Source organism: Anabrus simplex, chromosome 5, assembly GCF_040414725.1.
Source record: "Anabrus simplex isolate iqAnaSimp1 chromosome 5, ASM4041472v1, whole genome shotgun sequence".
Lineage (NCBI taxonomy): Eukaryota > Metazoa > Arthropoda > Insecta > Orthoptera > Tettigoniidae > Anabrus > Anabrus simplex.
In genome coordinates this window covers 441,282,570-441,305,628 of record NC_090269.1, presented here as the reverse complement: position 1 = coordinate 441,305,628, position 23,059 = coordinate 441,282,570, and positions in this window count along the sequence as shown.

Here is a 23,059-nt window from a genome sequence, read left to right as displayed (position 1 = left end):
TGGTTTTTCTGTTATCCCATTGAGATTAGTTCAGATTGGCAAACTGGTCCTTTACAATAATTGAAATTAATAAGGATCCTCCTATTCAGTACAAAGATATTTATTAATGTGAATCAATCACATGTCATTCACATGAGGTACTAGTTTTGCCACTGAACTTGTGCCATCATCAGCCAACGAGTCAAATCAGGCAAACACAATAACAAAAAACAATTTTAAAACACACCTGCATAGATGAATATTAAATAAAATATGGTACATGATGATATTGCACTTTAGTATAAAATCCTTTGAAAATGACTTCATTACTAGCAATCTTTCGTTTACCTGAATTGTTTAGATGGAGGGAATGTTTTGTATAACAGTGTCTCTCAAAACTGCTGCCTTCAATAACCTGAGTATTACGAAAATGTTTACAAATTTTAACAATATCTGTATTGACTTTGTCCACTTCATTGTTCACACATGAGTCTCTACTCATATCATGCATGTGTAGCACGTTCACCACCATGTTCACTACAAAGACATTAGAGTGAGTCAACTTCCCTAGCGTATATTTAAGTTGTGACCTAATATTCTTGGCATACTGCATTACTGCTCCCAAAGTTCCTAGTTGCTTCTTTTACATTTTCCAGGACATTGCTGATAGAAGCTCCTGGATATATTTCTCCGGTTGCTGCTATATTCTCGTTGTTTATCACTCCCGCAATACCCCTTCTTGAGCTGTCACCAAACACAGCTACATTCGCTGATTTAGGCCTAGCTGGGCCTTGATTCTGAAATCTAGGCCTAATTTTTAACCTCGGCACGGCAACAGCAGCAGTTGGCGATGATTTAGTTTCAAGCGCGCGATCACTTTCTTCCAGAATTAAATTATTTCTGATTTTTATTTCCAGAAATTCAGTTTCATTTTTACTTAGCCGGCCAACCATGAACTACTTGACATCACGTGCTCGAGTTTGTTACTGGTACCGGTATATCACTCAAAGAATGGTTAGTTCCAAATTCTAGCGATCGCAGTCTCTCTTTCAATTCTTGATTTTCTACTTTAAGAGCCTCATTGTCCTTTTGTAGAATGTTTATAATTTCGAATGAACTTTTGTATTCCTCATCGTTCATTTTCGGTACTTCATTGTCAATGCCGTCACCAACTACAACATTCCGAACACACTGCTCACAAATCCAGTCAACATTTTCATTAGTTTTTTCATCTCTAGGGCGATTTCCGCACGTATAATGCCACCATTGTTCACATGAATCATACAACATTCCATTTTTTCACTAATCTTGGACATTTTCCGCACTTTTTGTCACATTTTACGATTAATTTACTCGGAGGATAAAACACTACGACATCATTACCGGGCACCATTTTGCCACATATATATCCCCACCCATTGTCTTTAGTATATCTCCTGAAATCTCATTAATTCCAGCTGCTTTTCTAGTTTTCAACTTTTATATCTTATTTTAAATGTTGTTATCATAGGTAAATTTTAATACTTCTTTAGTATTAGTCAACTCCCCTATCTGGACTTTATCAATGTAACCAACAATCTTTACATACCGCTGACTGATTACTTCCACCTTTTGAAGATTCTCGCATTTACACTCCCTTTGTTCATCAGCAATTCCTAGAATGTCCTTCTTGGAACCTGTTTCTGCCTTAAAATACCTATACCTAGACTTTCATTTTTCAGTAAAATTTGTATTACTGTCAATTAAGCCTAACATCATGTTAACCTTAGCTGACCTCTTTGCTAGATTCAATTTCCTACCAAGAGTTTAATATCAAAGTATATGAGAGGGATATGTGATGATAAAAATTGGTTCATGAGGAGCCAGTATGGATTTAGAAAGAAATTTTCTTGTGAGGCACAACTGGTGGGATGTCAGCAGGACATATCAGATCAATTGGATTCAGGAGGTCAGTTAGATTGCATAGCAATAGATCTTTCCAAAGCCTTTGACAGAGTGGAACATGGAATATTATTAAAGAAATTGGAGGGAATAGGATTGGACATAAGGGTTACACGTTGGATAAAAGCATTTCTAAATTCAAGGGTTCAGAAAGTCAAAGTAGGAAATAATGTATCGCAGGAAGAGAAAGTTTGGAAGGGAATTGCACAGGGTAGTATAATTGGTCCATTACTTTTCTTAATATACGCAAATGATTTAGGGAACAATATAACATCAAAAATAAGATTGTATGCAGATGACATAATTGTTTATAGGGAAATAAATAACATTGAGGATTGTTCAGATTTATAAAGGGACCTTAAGAGTATCCAACAATGGGTTGAAGAGATATGAAGGTTAATGTAGGCAAATTAATTGTTACAACTTTTACAAACAGGAGCTTTAAAACTGAATTTGAATATACTTCGGATGAGGTAGTTATCCCAAAAGATGGCAAGTGCAAATACTTAGGTGTGAGATTTGAAAGTAATTTGCACTGGAAGGGTTATGTTGATGACATTGTTGGGAAAGCATACAGATCGTTACATGTCATAATGAGGCTGCTTAAAGGATGCAGCAAAGACTCAAAAGAAAAAAGGTACTTGAGTATGGTTCGTCCATTATTGGAATATGCAAACAGTGTTTGGGATCTTCGCCAAGAATACCTAATAAAAGAAATAGATAGTGTGCAGAGGAAAGCAGCAAGATTTGTAACAGGGGATTTCAGGAGAAGGAGTGGTGTATCAGAAATGTTAAAGGAACTTGGATGGGATACTAAGTAAGAGAAGGGAGAAAACTAGACTTATAGGATTATATAGAGCCTATACAGGAGAAGAAGCATGGGGAGATATCCGTGAGAGGCTTCAGTTGGAAAATAATTATATCGGCAGGACAGACCACAAATATAAAATTAGAAGGAATTTTAGCAGAAGCGATTGGGGTAAATTTTCATTCATTGGGAAGGGTGTGAAGGAGTGGAACAGTTTACCAGGGGTAGTGTCTGATCCTGTTCCAAAATTTGTACAGATATTCAAGAAGAGAATAAACAGCAACAGAAAAAATAAATGAAGTGTTAGAGGGCATTCGACCAGTGCAGGTTATTGTAAATAAAAAAATGTGTGTGAATAAATTAATTCCATTCCCTGGTCTAAGGAGTTGGACAGCCAAAGTAGGGGAATGCCTGTAGGGGTGAAGTACAGTGGGGACTTCAAGGGCCCTGGGACCGCTACGGTAGCTGTGAAGGCCCTTCAGGAACTCTGAAAAGTGGTGGCAAAAGGGGCTCTGGTTAAGACGCAGCAGGTTGTTATGCTACTTAGGTTCCAGAATGGGTAAAAAAAAAAAAGTAAATAAATGCAATGTAAAGTTTAATCTTATACCAGTTGTATAGTATCATTTGAAGTAATTCCACATACTGTATATCAGTTGACTATATTTGTAAGTAGTACAGGAGATATTATAAGTAGAATTTTGTAAACAATATAAATTGAATGAGCTGTGTGTTTAATAGAAAAAATTGTTGGCGTAAATTGTATTGTATTATAGGAAAATTTTCTTCTATTGTTAATTTAATATTTAGTGCTTGACAATAATGTATTTTAGTGTACCATTTGCCACCGAGGTAGACACCTCATTTGCAAATAAAGAGATTTTGATTTTCGATTTTGAATTTCTCATTACTTCCACAGCCATTGAACAGAACAGCCCATGAACAGAAACTGGCAAATAAGTTAATTTGGGAGGGAGGATTTATACAAGTAGTACAAGAACTGACTCATCTCAATAACTTGCTAGATATATTCATGGTTAAACCATGCAAAATTGTTGCTAAAACTGAGGTAATTGAAGGAATAGGTAACCATAAGACTGTAATAATGGATGTAGGACTCATACCAAAAAGGCTTAATAAGAGAGCAGGGGCTGCCTGGCCGAGGCGGTAAAGGCGTGCTCGGCTCGCCCGGAAGGACGTGGGTTCGAATCCCCGTCAGGAAGTCGAAAAATTTAAGAAATGAGATTTCCACTTCCGGAGGTGCATATGGCCCTGAGGTTCACTCAGCCTACACCAAAAATGAGTACCAGGGTAATTCCTGGGGGCAAAGGCGGCCGGGCGTAGAGCTAACCACTCTACCCCATCAAGTGCCGAGGTTACGGATAGTGGAAGCCTTTACCTTCCACCCCTCCAAGGGCCTTCATGGCCTGTAGGGAGATGACTCTTTAATAAGAGAGCTACACAAGACAAGAAATTGTACAGAAAAACTAAAGTTGATGAATTTGGGACTTACCTTAAATCACAATTCAGTTGTTGGATAAGTGAAGGGAGTAATGTGGATACACGTTGGGCTAAATTTAGAGGAATCATTAGGGAAGGAGAGAAGAGATTTGTACCTGTTAAGAAGGGTATAATGACCTCAGACCCTGTTTATTATACAAAGGAAATAAGAAAATTAAAAAGGAAATGTAGAATTGTAAACAGGAAAATCAAGGAGGGTAGGGAGAGTAGGGAAACAAGAAAACAGCTAATGAGGAAACTGAATAGAGTGAAAAAGGAAGCAAAAGAGAATTATATGAATGGCATGCTTCAAGAGGGTAATGACCACAAAAGGAAATGGAAAAAGCTGTATTCATATATTAGGAATCAGAAAGGAAAAGGAATCCAAATTCCTACAATGGTGGGAGAAGGGGGTGAACACTATTTAACAAATACTGAGAAAGCAAACGTATTTAGTAGGGAATTCAGAGATTCAGTAGATGATTGTCAGGAGTTGGAAACTGAAACAGAAGATAGAGAGAGAGACACAAAGGGAAACAAGAAGCTTCTCATTCACAAATGAAGATATTTTCAGAGAAATCCAACTGCTTCAGCAAGGAAAAGCAGCAGGAAGTGATCTAATTACTGGGGAGGTATTAAAGACAATGGGATGGTACATAGTGCCTTACTTAAAATTTCTCTTTGACTATGTCATAAATAATAGTGTAATACCAAAGGAATGGAAGGAATCTATAATAATACCAATTTATAAAGGAAAGGGTGATAAAAGGATACTGGAGAACTACAGACTAATCAGCCTGACCAGTGTAGTTTGTAAAATACTGGAGAGTTTAATATCAAAGTACATCAGAGGGGTGTGTGATGATAAAAATTGGTTCATGAGGAGCCGGTATGGATTTAGAAAGAAATTTTCTTGTGAGACACAACTGGTGGGATTTCAGCAGGACATATCAGATCAGTTGGATTCAGGAGGGCAGTTTGATTGCATAGCAATAGAACTTTCCAAAGCCTTTGATAGAGTAGAACATGGAATATTATTAAAGGAATTGGAGGGAATAGGATTGGACGTAAGGGTTACACATTGGATAAAAACATTTCTAAATTCAAGGGTTCAGCGAGTCAAAGTTGGAAATAATATATCACAGGAAGAGAAAGTTTGGAAGGGAACTGCACAGGGTAGTATATTCGTCCATTACTTTTCTTAATATATGTAAATGATTTAGGGAACAATCTAACATCAAAAATAAGATTGTATGCAGATGACATAATTGTTTATAGGAAAATAAATAAGATTGAGGATTGTTCAGGATTACAAAAGGACCTTGAGAGTATCGAACAATGGGTTGAAGAAAATAATATGAAGGTTAATGGAGGCAAATCAACTGTTACAACATTTACAAATAGGAGCTTTCATACTGAATTTGAATATACTTTGGATGAGGTAGTTATCCCAAAAGATGGCAAGTGCAAATACTTACGTGTGAGATTTGAAAGTAATTTGCACTGGAAGGGTCATGTTGATGACATGGTTGGGAAAGCATACAGAACGTTACATGTCATAATGAGGCTACTTGATGGATGCAACAAAGAATTAAAATAGAAAAGTTACTTAAGTATGGTTCGTCCATTATTGGAATATGCAAACAGTGTTTGGGATCCTCACCAAGAATACCTAATAAAAGAAATAGATAGTGTGCAGAGGAAAGCAGCAAGATTTGTAACAGGGGATTTCAGGAGAAAAAGTAGTGTATCAGAAATGTTAGAGGAACTTGGGTGGGAAACTTTAAGTAAGAGAAGGGAGAAAACTAAACTTACAGGATTATATAGAGCCTATAGAGGAGAAGAAGCATGGGGAGAAGTAACAGTAAAGTAGCAGGGTAAATTTTCATTCATTGGAAAGGGCATGAAGGAGTGGAACAGTTTACCAGGGGTAGTGTTTGATCCTTTTCCAAAATCTGTACAGATATTCAAGAAGAGAATAAACAGCAACAGAGAAAATAAATGAAATGTTAGAGGGCATTTGACCAGTGCAGGTTATTGAAATAAAAAATGTGTGTGAATAAATGAATTCCATCCCCTGGGCTATAGAGTTTTGGACAGCCGAAGTCGGGGACTGCCTGTAGGGGTGAAGTACAGTGGGGACTTCGAGGGCCTTGGAACCGCTACGGTAGCTTTGGGAACTAGAAATGTGGTGGCAAAAGAGGTTCTGGTTAAGATGCAGCAGGTCGTTATGCTACTTAGGCTCCATAATGAGTATAAAATAAATAAGTAAATAAATGAAATGTAAATTTTAATCTTATTTATTAAGGATGAGCTGTGTGTTTACAGGTCGTTATGCTACTTAGGTTCCAAAATGGGTAAAAAATAAGTAAGTATATAAATGCAATGTAAATTTTAATCTTATACCAGTTCTATAGTATTATTTGAATAATTTCACGTACTGTATATGATTTGACTATGTTTGCAAGTATAGGAGATATTATAAGTAGAATTTTGTAAACAATATCAATGTATTAAGGATAAGCTGTGTTTAATAGAAAAAATTGTTAGCATAAATTGTATAATATTGTATTCTAGGAAAATTTTCTTCTTCTCTTGTTAATTTAAAATTTAGTGCTTGACAATAATGTATTTTAGTGTACCATTTGCCACCAAGGTAGATACCGCATTTGCAAATAAAGAGATTTTGATTAAATCTATTTCTTTCCCACCTGCACCTCCTTCTTGGTCTCTTCACTTCTCAGTTATAATATAGTGGGTCTTTACCATTCCTTACTACCTTTATAGGTATAAACCTGTTTTCAGTTTTTTCAACAGTTGCTTTGAAACCATCCCAGAGTCTATTAACATTTTTATTTACCGTTTTCCGCCATTCATTGTTAATTTTAAAACCCCCCTCATGCCTATTTTATCAGCCATATGGTACTGCCTAATAGTCCTAATTTTATTACCTTCCTTTCTATCCCATTTACTTTTAAGTATGACAAAACCAGCATTGTGATCACTAATACCATCTATTACATCGGTTTCTCTATAGAGCTCATCTGGAAGGTAATGAAATTAGGACTAACTTAATACCTGGATAACACGCTAACCTGGTTCCCTTTCCACACACTTTCCCCAAATGTCTAAGAATGGAATTTCCCATGTCCAGAGCCCCAACCCTACTCATCTCATTTGATCTCCTCCCCTCCTCGTTAGCACTACATTTCCTGATGGCTGCAGAAGCTACTTCTCTCTTTTGTCCCTTCTATGACCCTGTATTTATAAATGTCATCACTAAATCCTTCCTGAACTCCCATTTCCTCCATCATATTCCTTAACCCTTTGAGCTCGTGTGTCGCCCAGAGGTCGACAGCCGTCACTCAGCATTATAGCTCGTGTGTCGACCCTGAGTCGACACAATGTTTTGCCGCTCGTTGCTAGGTTACCAGGAATGCAAGGGCTTTTGTACTTCGTTTTGTAAGTGCTGGTCCCTTCCAGAAACCAAAATAAACCAAATAGGTGTGTTTTAGTTTACCTTTGCTTGGCAAAATTGCTCCGTTTCCTTGACAATGGAAAGCAGTCGCGTGAAGCAACATGGCGGCGCACAGTCTGACTGAAGCTGAGATCCTTGTGACTATTTAGGCTTATTTTGATGATAGTGACTATGAAAGTGATAAAAAAATTAAATTTGGTGATGAAAGTGATATATCCATTAGTGATTCAAAGGACAACATTGATATCAGCGTCGTAAGAAATCATGGAGGAGGTGATAGTATTTGGACTCGTCCCGGTCCCAGTCATACATTGCTGACTTCAAACATAACTTGGAGATTGCGGAGAACGGGTGATACAGGACTAGCCAAATTTCCTTACAGATTAGTCAGTGGATTCATAAGTTGTGGCAATAGACCTAAAATAGAACTAGAGTACTGGTAGCTATTTTTTACTGATCAGTTGATAACCTCTATTGCCCATGAAACAAACAAATTTGCCGAAATGAAAATACAGCAAAAAAAAAAAAACTCCAATTCAGAAGAGATCTTTCTGGTTTTCTTGGAAAGCTGTGGCATTAGAAGAGCTGAGGGCATTTATTGGTATAATTATCAACATGCAGATGAACAGTAAGGCAGAAATGCAGGATTATTTTAGTGAACACTGGTTGGATAAGCAAGCAGGGCTCCATCCAGGCATTTGCTTTGAATGCTTCCACACACTCAAGACATACCGTTCAGAAAGTGAAAAACATGATTTTATGTCATGTAAATACCATACATTCATTAATTTTGTAGTTTCTTCCTGTATATATTGTTACAACCAGTACTTAATACCAAGTTTTAAAATATGAAGAATGCTGAGAGAAATAAATACGAGTTGGGAGAAATCAGGACTTACAAATATTTCTAGTGGAAAGGGTTGATGCAGAAATTATATCAAAAGTTGATCCACCACTTATCAATCCATATTGTTCTTCCTCCATTGACTATTTCACTGAAATCCTTTTGACTCCTTTGTCCATCAGTTATTATCCAACTCTCTGATCTTCGTATACTTTGGCTTTCAACTACTTTGCAATATATCTTGTTGCTATATTTGAATATCTGATGAATTTAAAATGTTTGTACAGAACTACCAGTTATATTGTTTAGTGTAATAATGAATGGTAATTGTGTATGTTACAGAGAGGCTCAGTGCATCAAAACTGCTAACGAAGAGCAAGAAGGGGGCTAGAGAAGGACATCAAAGGTGGCGCAAGTGGATGAAGGAGGATGACTTAGCTGAATTAGCTGAAAAGTACGGAATGTCTGTCACCTCCACAACCTCGGTGACTGAGGGGGAAAAAACAAAAAAATATCGAGAACGTATAGAATTACCAGGTATGTTTCTTGAATAATTGAAATGTACTATGTGTGTTGCTATTCAGTGCTTGTTAGTTGTATGCTAGCTGGGAAATGTTAGGTAATATGCTGTTAACTCTAACAAAAGTTGTTGTGATTTCCGCTGGGTCGTAACATTTAGTCTACAGATGCCCCCTTGTTAAGTACACAATAAACACAGCATTAGACACCACATCCATATATGTTATGAAACATGAATGAGTACAAGAGGTTATTGATCTCTATGTTCCTTGCCCATTCTGTGAAATAATGCATATCACGTCAATTTTGACTCCTGAATAATTTATAAGAAATTACCCATGCCTGGGTAAAATGTGTGTCTATTCTTCTGCAGTTTGAAATCAATTAATCAACTTCGAAATATGAAACTAGCATTAACCTGCAGCTGTACACGCGTAGAATTCCTTCTGCTTTGATACAGATTTCAAGGAATATTAGCAAATTGCTGGTTTCCGTCATCAACTGTGCTCTGTGTGACTTATATCCTCGTCTCACCTCTTTAGCTGTAAGTTGAAGAAGAGTGCATGTTTTTTAATAATTCCTAAGCAATTAAAAATACATATTGTGGCATGTATTTATTACTGATGCTTACTATGAAGATCTTGAAGGAGTTTGCATTATTTACATAGTTTTTCATGCTTTGTGTGTACCCAGGGCTGCATGCTCCAAATGCTCCTATAACAGACAGAAGTACAGTACAATTATCTGGAAATCCCTTAGAGTTATAAAAAGTGCATATTGATATTTTTGTAGGAAAATCTGTTGTAAGTCATGTTGTTTTGTTTATAAGGCTAACAGTTTGCCAGTTATTTTTTCACTTAAATTGAAATAAGCATTTTTTTTCTTTGGAAACTGCTGGAAATTGGATGAAATTGTCCATGAACCTTTTTATTGAGAATTAAATTCTAAATGTACTTTATGCATATCATTGTTAAGTAGGACTACCTTTTCAGGCAGTGTCTTAACTTTTAAGGGTTCCAGACTCAGAATTTTTCTGACTTAACCAACTTTTTTTTCAAAAATCTACTTGTTCCCCGGATAAGCTAGCATAATTCTTTTGTGCATGGGCTCAAGGATATAAGTAAAAAAAGTAACTAGATTTCAGGACAAAAGTTTGAAATTTAAGAAAAAATATATAATTGTAGATGGTTTAAAATTAGTAAAACATCAACATATTTCAGAAAATGGATTTTATTTTCATATTTTATATTTTTCTGCTAACTTGAAAATTAAGTGTTTGACATTATGAATAGTCTGTAATAATTTGAAAGAAATAGGCGTTATAATGGGGGAAAGTATTACTGAAATTGGTGAAGTGGTTCCTGCGATAAGCTTCCACACACGAACTTTCTCTTCTAGGATTTGAAAACTGTCTCCCATTGGGCATTTCCAATACTTATATTTGATGTCACGTGCTATAATATTCAATATTCAAATAATATTCAAAAATTACATTTATATTTACCTGATTGATTGATTGATTGATTGATTGATTGATTGATTGATTGATTGATTGATTGATTGATTGATTGATTGATTGATTGATTGATTGATTGATTGATTGATTGATTGATTGATTGATTGATTGATTGATTGATTGATTGATTGATTGATTGATTGATTGATTGATTGATTGATTGATTGATTGATTGATTGATTGTGACCAGTACTGTTACTGATGGATGCAGCTGCACTCAGGACTGAACCATATTAATTGCTAGCAGCACTGAACCTGCCTCGTATAGGGATACTTCAAAATACCCTGGAGTCCTCTGGAATCCTTCCTGCCCCTGTCAGGGAGGCTTGAAATAAGATTGCAGAATGGTGGCAGTGAGGGTGATCCTGACTACAATGACTCTATATGTACAGTGTGGCCAAGTTCAGTCCAGCTGCCATGTTTTAGCCAAGTACGGTACTCCATCAGCTGATAAATGAAGAAGACTGATATGATTACTGTTTTAATAAACAATAGACTAGTTCATTGTTTTAAGATGTTATTTATTTTGCTTATACTGTGTGTAGGAATCGGTATTTGGTATATTCAAAGTCTGACTACCTGACATAAGACTTCAAAATTTAGATTTATAAGTGATACACAAGAGGTTAGATATTTTGTGTTGGCAGATCTGTCTGTCCATTCTACTGGACCAATTTGCATCATTTCTGTTTTGTTCTCTCCGGAATTACCTGCCGGTGAATCATAGATGTCGATAGGTCTCTGAATATTGAATTTTCACGACCGCATTGTGATCAAAGCAGACTTTCAATGTATTAGGTCGTGTTACGTACATGTAGTACGTGTTGAAGAGATGTTAAGGACAGAACAAAAATGGCCAGCCGGACACCAGTGGGATCTGAACCCACAACCTCCCGATTTCGCGTTGGTTGCTCTACCAATTGAGCTATGGTAGCCTAGGCCATCTTTATTCTGTTTGAAAGAATCTGAGCTACATGTCTGGCACTACTGCTAGCACACCGTAGAGTGCGTTTAAGTCGCCCGTTGTGGGGCATGTCAATGAATATTGAATTTTCACGACCGCATTGTGATCAATGTATTAGATGTCAATTGGGAAGGAAATGCAAACGACAGGAAGCATGACCAACAAATGGCAAATAAGTTAATATGGGAAGGACAGCTGAATCAGAAAGTGGTGGAACCAACCAGAGGGAAAAATATCCTGGATGTGGTGCTGATAAAACCAGATGAGCTCTATAGGGAAACCGAAGTAATAGATGGTATTAGTGATCATGAAGCTGTTTTCGTCGTAGTCAAAAATAAATGTGATAGAAAGGAAGGTCTTAAAAGTAGGACTATTAGGCAGTACCATATGGCTGATAAAGCAGGCATGAGGCAGTTTCAAAAAAGTAACTATGATCGGTGGAAAATGGTAAATAAAAATGTAAACAGACTCTGGGATGGGTTTAAAGAAATTGTTGAGGAATGCAAAAACAGGTGTGTACCTTTAAGGGAGGTAAGGAATGGTAAAGACCCACCTTATTATAATAGAGAAATAAAGAGACTAAGAAGGAGGTGCAGACTGGAAAGAAATAGAGTTAGAAATGGCTGTGGAAGTAGGGAGAAATTGAAGGAACTTACTGGAAAATTGAATCTAGCAAAGAAGGCAGCTAAGGATAACATGATGGCAAGCATAATTGGCAGTCATACAAATTTTAGTGAAAAATGGAAGGGTATGTATAGGTATTTTAAGGCAGAAACAGGTTCCAAGAAGGACATTCCAGGAATAATTAATGAACAAGGGGAGTGTGTATGTGAGGATCTTCAAAAGGCAGAAGTATTCAGTCAGTAGTATGTAAAGATTGTTGGTTACAAGGAAAATGTCAAGATAGAGGAGGAGACTAAGGCCAATAAAGTATTAAAATTTACATATGATAACAATGACATTTACAATAACACACGTCATAACAAACCGACGAATCACAAACCTAACCCCGCCCCTACCTTCACAATAGCCACTCCTCCATCCCCTCCACTACCATCCCTCCACACAGCTAACATGAGCCCCAGACGTACTCGTAGCAGAACACAACAAATCTCCAAACATATCGGTACACAACCTCCACAGCAACAACAGTAAGTACTCTTTTCATTTCACACATACATCCAGGCATTCCTTAATACGCTATACTCATATTAGCTTTTCTTTACAGATAACAACCATATAACGTGCATAGACGAGAGAAGTGTCACCACCAACTACTCTAAAATTAAACCCTATCTCACTGTATATACAAATCTTTCTGGACTACCTCAACAGTTGAATTGCACAGTACTCAACTTTCAAATTTTAATGACAAGAGTTCTTATAACATACCAATACAAAGTGTATCGGCCATAGAACATTCTCAATGATCACCTAATACAACTTAATCAACACAAGAACTACAAGAGGATTGAAGAATGAATGCAACGCAACATGAACTCAAATTTTAATAGACTTTTTAAAATATACCATGTTTTAATGTGTTTAATGTGCTATGTTTTTTAGTGTCTTATGATGTGGCATATATATTTTAATGTGTTTATGTACTCATGTCCATGCTCAATCAATAGGTTTTAGTTTATTATAACCATCACCAATTTTAATCAGAGATATTTTAACGCAACATACTGCAATATATTTTACTTCCATTTTTCATTAGACATCCGGATGCTCTAACATAACATCTTTGTAATTTTGTCTAATGACTGTAAATTTGTGTGCTAGCTGATGATGGCCAAGATAGGCTGAAACCGGTACTAGTGCAATAATTCATTCACAATAAATGTATTGATCGGTGGAACATTTTTCTTGTCTATTACATTGAATCCAATCAATATGGAATATGAAACTTATAGATAATAATAAGTGGTATGTTCCGAGCTGTCAGTTGAGAGATGGCATGGAATGACATTAGTAGACAAATAATTTTGAGTGGCGTTTATAAAAGTAGGAAAGATCACAACATGAAGATAAAGTTGGAATTCAAGAGGACAAACTGGGGCAAATATTCATTTATAGGAAGAGGAGTTAGGGATTAGAATAACTTACCAAGGGAGACGTTCAATAAATTTCCAATTTCTTTGAAATTATTTAGGAAAAGGCTAAGAAAACAACAGATAGGGAATCTGCCACCTGGGAGACTGCCCAGATCAGTATTGATTGATTGGTTGTGTTACGAACATGCAGTACGTGTTGAAGAGATGTTAAGTACAGAACAAAAATGGCCAGCCGGACACCAGTGGGATCCGAACCCACAACCTCCCGTGTTCAGCCAACTTTAAGTAAACATAAAATCAAGTCACTAAATGAGCACTCCAAAAATTGCAAGTGAAGACTTAGCATAACCTGCAATACATTCTGTACTTAGCAGGTTGCTAAGTGAGGTATGTGATTTTCATCCTTAGTTATGTGATTGCATGCTACTGCCTGTCAAGCCACTTTTTCTGATCATGGAAGGATACTATTCTCTACTAGATCCTCTTAATTCTCTGACCTTCCCCAACTTCTAAATATACAAAACGGATGGCAGAAGAATGTTCCTGCTGCCAAGGTAAAACAGTCTATGTACATACAGCCAGAAAGGGATCAAGTCGACCAGCCTTCCGTATGACCATTAACAAAGTGTTGAAAAAGTGGGTACTCTACTCACCTGAACCAATATTCACTGCCTTGAGCAGGATCATTTGAAAATGTTAAGATCCAGATACGGTTGAATGGTCAAAGCACAGAGAATATTGAATGGAAAGAAGTGTTATAAAATTACATTTCTGGTATTAAACATTCATAAAACTATTGAAAAGGACAGGCAAAACAAAATGACTGCGACAACAGTGGTTATCCTGGTCCCGGAGCACTTGTATTCAGGTCGCACTTACCAACCACCTGCAGTTCAGCCCCATGGTGTGGGACTAATTCTGAGCCCTGGTTCCGAAAACCGTAAAAATAGTAGTTAGTGGGACATGAAATCAATAACGTTATCTCTACCCCCATAGGTTGTATTTTAAACACTCCATTTTGCTACTACCGGTTTTGCTAATACATTGTCATAATTTTCTTCTTCTACCGCTCTTCCCACAACTGTGGGGTCACCAGTGTGAACTGTGTGGCCCTGTAATCACTACTGCTCGTGGGGTTGGGACAAACACAAACAGCCAGCCCCGAGACTGAAGCTATAAAAAATCCCCAACCCAGCCGGGAATGGACCCCAGGACCCTCTGAACCGAATGACTGTCTGCTCACCATTCAGCCAAGGAGTCGGACTATTTTTGTTATTATTATAAAGTATGAGAAAGCTCAACTTGATGCTAGGTGCACTTATGACCTGGTCCTTTAAGAGATGAACGTCCATAAAAGCTCATACATTGAAAATGAATAAGACATAAAGACCAGAAGTGACCTTTCCTGTAACTTTTGTTATATACAGGTTTTAGATAAAACAGATATTTTGGAGGATATTTGGAAACTTGTGAAAATAATAATCAAGAAAATTTCCATTATTTTTCCTCACATGGTAAAATCGCACAAAGCATAAAAGATCGACAATTATATCCTAAAATATTTGGGTTTTGTACAGGTTTACGATACGTCTAATATTAACGGAGAAATCTGACATTTACTGCCTTGGCCTCCTTAAAATTACTCTTCCATTTTGTTATTATTGGTACCATTATAATGTACGAGACAACTCTACTCGTTGCTAGGTGTGTCTTATAGCATGCTAGTTTCAGAGCTGAAAACAAGCAATTGTCTAATTTCATTTTGAAATCCTTTCTGGATGTGTTTCTGCATCCATGAGCACACTAGACTGGTGTTTTTTTTTTGAAACTCAGACCTTAAAAATATTTAAATTCACACACATTTAAAAACTAACAATACTAGATAATCCCCGTGTTTTTATTAAACATGCTATAAGTACTACTTAAGTTAAAACAGGTAACCTACTGTACACTACACTGAAATTGCATAATGAGTGGTATTACCCTCTGCAGAATACATATGTTTAAATCTGCTGACAGGACATTTGGCTAAAAGATGGGGGAGCCAATCAGAATGAAGCACTCGTTGGTCACACTGTAATCCTGAGTAATTCCAGCAGCGGCGAGCGGGCGGGGCACTAACTCAGTGACTTGCTTATCCCAAGGCCTTAAATTAAAGTGACAGATATTGTCACAGTATCGTAAAGGGCATTGAAGTTTTTACTTTTTCCAATAGACAATTTTTTACATAATCAGTGGGTGACATCATCAGTTCTCCGCTCTGGCCTGTTTACAAGCCTTTTCCAGTTCGCCCTGTTGATCCACAGCTTATGTTCTACTTTCTGCTGCCAATTTACATCATATTTTTCAAGGTCTTCGAAACTTTGCTTTTCCCAACTGGCTCCTAACTGGAGCCATCCATCTCATATACCCATATTATTTTAATCTGCTTAATTCTAAGGTTTCCGACAGACTGTTGTCCATTCCAAGCTGTTGCTGGATATATTCGTTCCTTATTTTGTCTCTCCTTGCCTGTAGGCAAGTTTGTTGTTACGAGTCTGTGTGGTAGAATTGGTAGAACATTTGTACAGTGCGAGCTTGGAAGCTTGGAGATATGAATCATCCCAGAGTATTTGACAGATATGCAGCTTTTATCCCATTGCCTATTTCTTAGCTTATGTTATTGTCAGAAGAAACAAAGCTCCCTAAGTATTTGAAAGTATTAATAATGTCTACTTCTTCATTTTGTACATGTAGGTGGAATGCTTCAGGAATTTGACTCATCACTAAACCAATGGTTTTAGTTTTGCTGATGATCATTATTATTTTTTAATTCTTCTTGACAAAAATATAGTTTGAACATCTGAATATCAGCAGATATCAGTGCATTAGTTCTCCATTCCTTTATTTTGTCTGATTTTATAAAATCAACCTGTAGTAATGAAGAGAAGTGGAGATAGACTCTGCTCATTTGACCTGCACTATATTTGTGTCTCTCATACTCGTTTATGTGGTCAGATGTAGGGTTGCCAGGTCTCACATATTTGAAGGTTTAATGTACCGTTCTGTTTTAAAAGCATATAAGATGCCTTTTTTTCCCCCATATTTATACAACTCACTTCTGCCATGGTTAAAATTACCTATTTACAGTACTCTTAATGAAGCAATACTTGAGCATAAACTTACCATTGCTAAAACTTATGATAGAATGTCAGAATTGAAGTCCAAGTTAAGATGATAATTTTTTCAGTGGGGAAGTTAAGTTATTAATAGATCAGCTCCTTCTAAAACTTCAGAATGAATTAACCTAAAGAGCTTTGACAATGCCGCAATAAAACATCTGTAAAAATTGTACGACTTGAGTGATGTTAATATTTTTAAACAACTAGATGCTTTGCATTTGAAAAATGTTACAATTTGTGGTTCTGAAGAAATGATTGAAAATCCACAGCCTGTTTCCAGTCATTTGACCGGGTCAGGAACGGAATGAATGAAGCCCCCATCTAGCGGCGAGAATAGGAACTGTGTCGCCTGCCGAAGCCTGTCGCACTCATCTGGGGAAATAATTAATGATAGACATTTGAAATGAAATGATATTGGAGTGTGTTGCTGGAATTAAAGATGACAGGGAAAACTGGAGTACCAGAGAAAATCCCTGTCACGCCCCCACTTTGTCCAGCATAAATCTCACGTGGAGTGATCAAGATTTGAATCACGGAACTCGGTGGTGAGAGGCCGGTGCGCTGCCATCTGAGCTTTGAAGAAATGATTTATTCTTTGAAATTTGCTGAAATTTGTCCAGCTTTTAGTTTGGATAGGTTTTGCGTAGAATTTTCTTCCAATAACATTGAATTACATGATGCTGGAGCTGTACTGATACTGATGCTGTTCCAAATATCGTATGTACTAAGTAGACCTGTCCGCCTCTGTGGTGTAGTGGTTAGCGTGATTAGCTGCCGCCCCCGGAGGTCCGGGTTCGATTCCCGGCTCTGCCACGAAATTTGAAAAGTGGTACGTGGCTGGAACGGGGTCCACTCAGCCTCGGGAGGTCAACTGAGTAGAGGTGGGTTCGATTCCCTCCTCAGCCATCCTGGAAGTGGTTTTCCGTGGTTTCCCACTTCTCCTCCCGGCAAATGCTGGGATGGTACCTAACTTAAGGCCACGGCCGCTTCCTTCCCTCTTCCTTGTCTACCCCTTCCAATCTTCCCCATCCCCCACAAGGCACCTGTTCAGCATGGCAGGTGAGGCCGCCTGGGCGAGGTACTGGTCATTCTCCCCAGTTGTATCCCAGACCAAGGGTCTGAAGCTCCAGGACACTGCCCTTGAGGTGGTAGAGGTGGGATCCCTCGCTGAGTCCGAGGGAAAAACCGAACCTGGAGGGTAAACAGATGATGATGATGATGATGACTAAGTAGACCTGCTTGAAATGAATATGTTGAAACAAGTTGAAATGATGCTCAGCAACTCTGATAACGTCAGAAATTCAAGTCTCACTTAATTTAGATCATGTCCGGCCCTGCAGTGCAGGGGCCAACGCGTCCGCCTGTCACCCAGCAGCCCCGGGTTCATTTCCTGGCCGTGTAAGAGGTTTTTAATTGTAAATGATTAATATTGTAATGGTCATACCGTCCGCCATGCCAACTGGCAGTGGGCCCGGCCTGGTACCATATAAGCTCACCCCTTATGCTTCAGCTGCGCCAATCACAAGCAGCGCTTAAGTGCTAGGCCAGCCCCACTCGCTTCCGCTTGCGGTCCCGTAGCAGAGGAGTATGGAAATGACTCCATGATGTTCCTGGATCCATCCAGCATCCGAACGATTCTAGAAAGGCCTGCGCAGGTATATAAGAGAGGAGCGACCTACCTGCAGTCAGTTAGTGAGTGTTAATAATGTTATTTGCTTTACATCCCACTAACTACTTTGTCGGTCTTCGGAGACAGTTAGTGAGTGAGTGAGTGAGCCAGAGCAAGATTGAGTTCGTGGGTGTTCTGGAGCAGAGCGAAGGGAACCCGGGTGCCGATGTGTGCTGACTGCGAACGGAGTTCGACGGATTGAGTGAACAGCGGATACTATCCTGACCTGCGAGACTGACGTGTAGGCTGTGGTCCATGACAGCGCAAACGAGTGTGACTGAGTGGCCGAGAGAGAGTACTGTAAATAATCGATGACTGTGTGTGTGTGTGTGTGTGTGTGTGTGTGTGTGTGTGTGTGTGTGTGTGTGTGTGTGTGTGTGTGTGTGTGTGTGGGTGTGTGGGTGTGTGTGTGTGTGTCATTGTAGATGGGATATGAGAAACTAAGAGAGAGCGCGCGAACCGTGTAAGTGTGTAACCGTGTACTTGTGTAAGTTGTAATCTTGGCTATCGTGTGTGTCTGTGTGTAAATCTGTAATTGTAGTGCTTAGTTAATAAATCTTAGAAATAGGATGCTACCAGGTTCTGTACTCATTTATTCATTTATTTACCCTGCCAACACGTAACAATATCCCTAGCCAGGGGACTGAGTGTTTGTGTCATCCTTAACGTTCCTTTCCTCACATTCAACACTCTACACTTCCGCCATTTCCAAATACATACAGGTTCCATAACATATGGTGCAAGCAGGGGCAAAAGGTCTTTCTGGGTTGATGTCACGAACAAATAGCATTTATTTTTAAAAAATTTAAAAAAATTAATTTAGATCATAGCTGTCAAAAATTTCATGATTTAATAGGAAAATACAGCATTATTGAAACAGGCTAAAAGTGAAGAAAAGTGTTGAAAATGAAACAGCACTAAATGAAAATGAATCTGGGATAAAGCAATTTTGTGAGTTATGATCGCAGTTACACCACAAAAAGTTAATTTAGGCGATACATATTAGCACCTTCAACCACCATTTTTCAAGCAGAACTCCTTGCTATAAATACGGCAGTGGTTTAAAATATTTATTTATTTATTTATTTATTTATTTATTTATTTATTTATTTATTTATTTATTTATTTATTTATTTATTTATTTATTTATTTATTTATTTATTTGGTAATACGAAGGTACACAGGCTAAGCCCAATTACGTTCCTTCATGACATATAGACTTTAAAGTGTAAACACATCAAACAAAAATAATAACAATAGTAACAATAATAGAAAGAAGTACAGAAGAAAACTAATAAGCAGAACAATTTTAAAATTATTACTACAAATGAAAACATAATAATATAGGCTATAGATCAGCCATAGAAAATTACTAAACAAGTTAAAAAAAAAACACAAACAAAAAAAAAAATGAGTACCTAGCATTCCAGCAAAAAGGAATTTAATAATGATTTAGTAAAAAATGGCCTTTATTTGCTTATTGAACAACCTAGCGCCAGCAAATAAATCAACTTGTGCACTAATTGAATTATAAACTGACAATGTTTTGACTAGTGGTGAATTAGAGTGATGAACCCTTCTTGATCTTGGAATGAGAAATAATACTTGCTGTCGTGATGTTACTTGTGGTACATGAAATGGGATGAAGGTAAGTAATTCTTGACAGTCAATATTTCGATTCAAAATTTTCCTCAATATATGTAATGATATTATTGTTCTCCTGTTTTTCAAAGACGTGAAATTGAACAAACTTCTTAAATAGTGGGTTGAAATGTCAAATGAACAAAATACATTGAAAGTTTTATAATATAAATATCTTAGAAATTTATTTTGTACAGTCTCAATGTGACGTGTTTGGTCCTTATAAAGGGGGTCCCAGATTACCGATGAATATTCTAACTTACTTCGTACTAAACTTATATACAACTTAACAACTTCAGGTTGAGTATATAATTTGGAATTTCTAATAATAAAACCAAGCATCTTGTTAGACTGACCTATTACTTTTGCAATATGGCTATTAAAAGTTAACTTGCTATCGAAAGTAATTCCTAGATCATTAATAGACGTTACAATTTCAAGTGTTGTTTCACCAATATAATATGTCGGATTTATATATTCCTTTTTCCCGGTAAATACCAGAACTTTACATTTTTTAACATTTAGGAATAATTTGTTACTATCACACCATAATATAATATTATTAATATCCTGTTGCAAATCATTCACGTCACTGCATTTATATATGGTCTTATATAACTTAACGTCGTCAGCAAATAACAAACAGTCAGAGGAACAAACCATTCCAGGCAAATCATTAACCATAATGAGAAATAGGAGAGGCCCAAGATTGGAACCTTGTTGCACACCTGAAGAACTTACAAAATTATGTGAAATTTCACTTTTAAAATAAACAGATTGCTGCCTATATTTTAAATAGGAACTTAATAGTTGAAGTAATGATTTAGAAACTCCAAACTGATGCAGCTTTATCAAAAGGATTTTGTGGTCCACCTTATCAAAGGCCTTTTCTAGATCCATGTATATTACGTAGGTTCTTCTATTTGTGTCTAATGCATTGTAAATCTTTTGAGTAAAACCCAGCAAATTAGTAATGACAGATCTGCTGGGCATAAAGCCATGCTGACATTGTGATAGCTCTACCTTAATATGGTCGTAAATCCTAGAGTACAGTATGTGCTCATATATCTTCGCTATAGCATTAATTACTGAAACAGGGCGATAGTTTGCTATCATCTCTGAGTTCCCTCCCTTTAGGATCGGAGTAATTTTTGCCATTTTTCACTTTTCCGGGAAGCAGGATATCTTTAAAGAAAGATTGAACAAGAAGGTTAATTGAGCAACCAGTATGTCAGCACAGCCCTTGATTATGTATGGTGGAATGCCATCAGGTCCGCTGGATTTCTTAGGTTTTAACTTTTTATTAATGACTGTTCTTACTTCATCTACCAGTATATGAGTGATGTTCAATTCATCAACCCTGGGAAGAACAAAAACTTCATTCAAAGGAAGATGTTCCACATTATAATTAAAATCTGTGTTCACATACACCGATGAGAAATATTCAGCAAACCCATTTGCAATGTTTCCAGGTGTATAACAATTTTCATTCAGTAGAAATGAGTTGTCACATGAATGTGATTCCTGCTTACTTTTGACATATGTCCAAAACTGACTAATATTATTCTTAACTCCATTTTCTAAATTATGAATATAAACAGTATAAGCCACATGTAATTTCATTTTCAATTCTGACCGAATCTGTCTAAATCTCGTATCGTAATATTTCGAAAATCTCCTTTTTATAGCACATTTCTTCTTTATTTTTATGGACTGAATAATATCACGCGTGAACCAAACTGGATATTTGGATTTTCAAATGACTTTCTGCTTTGGAATGCAGTTTTCGAAACGTTTGTACAGCGATGTATAAAAGAAATCAACAGCAAGATCAATATTTTTGAAAGAATACAATAAACTCCAGTCGAAGTCTCGTATGTTACAATGCAGTCGCAAAAAATCAGACTTTTTAAAGTTGTAATATTCACGATTAATTATCGGAGGCAATGGAACTTTTTTAAAGGGCAGTAAAGCTAAACAAAGTGCAGGGTGATGTAAGTCTTCAGATACTAATTTGAATTCATCATGCTTCAGTTCAACTTGAATATTACCTAATACTAAATCTAATGTCCTGAAATTACAATTTTGAATATTGTTACGTGATGCTAATCCAAGATATGAGATGAACTGAAATAGATGACGACTGGTCATTGATCCTTCATTAAAGTTATAACTGGCATTAATAACTTCAGGTACCGGTATGTTGAAGTCACCGACAATAAGGCAGTCAGATGTTATAAGACCCTCTATGTTTTCAACGTAATTGAAGTATTCTTCATATACAGACAGTTTAAAAGAGGGAGTAATGTACACAGCATTTATGAATAACTTACGAATATGACCCGGAATGTAAAGAGTTATTGACTCTCACCGTTGATCGTTATATTTAGAACACAGTTTGGATTTGTACCCCTTTTTGACAGCTACTAAAACTCCACCACCTCTAGTCTTCCCAGATAAAAACAGATCCCTGTCATTTCTGAATACTACATAGCGATCATCGCAGAATTCACTATCCATGATATCCTGACCCAAAAAACTCTCTGTCAGTACAATTACATCATAATCACTACATATAAGATTTTTAAGAAATACAGCAGTTTTTGTTCTTAGGCCACGAACATTTTGATAATAAATTATTAATTCATTCTCAGGCATCATCAAATATTAGTAGAAAATTATAAATATTAGAAAATAGAAACAAATATTTACACACAAATAATTAAATAATTTCAAAGAAAAAATAAATTAAATGTATAAGGAAATGCATGGAGATCAGAGCTTACTCAGGTCCTCATTATTACTGATGACATGTATAGGACTACCGTCTACCTTCCTAATCATGATCTTTCCACTTCTACTAACCCAGAGGTATTTATAGTCGTTTTCATGTTGCAACTGCTTCGCCTTTGCAAATAAAACTCTTCTAGCTGGGGCAAGAGATTGATTGACATAGATTGGGTTGGGAGTTGACATGCCGAGCTG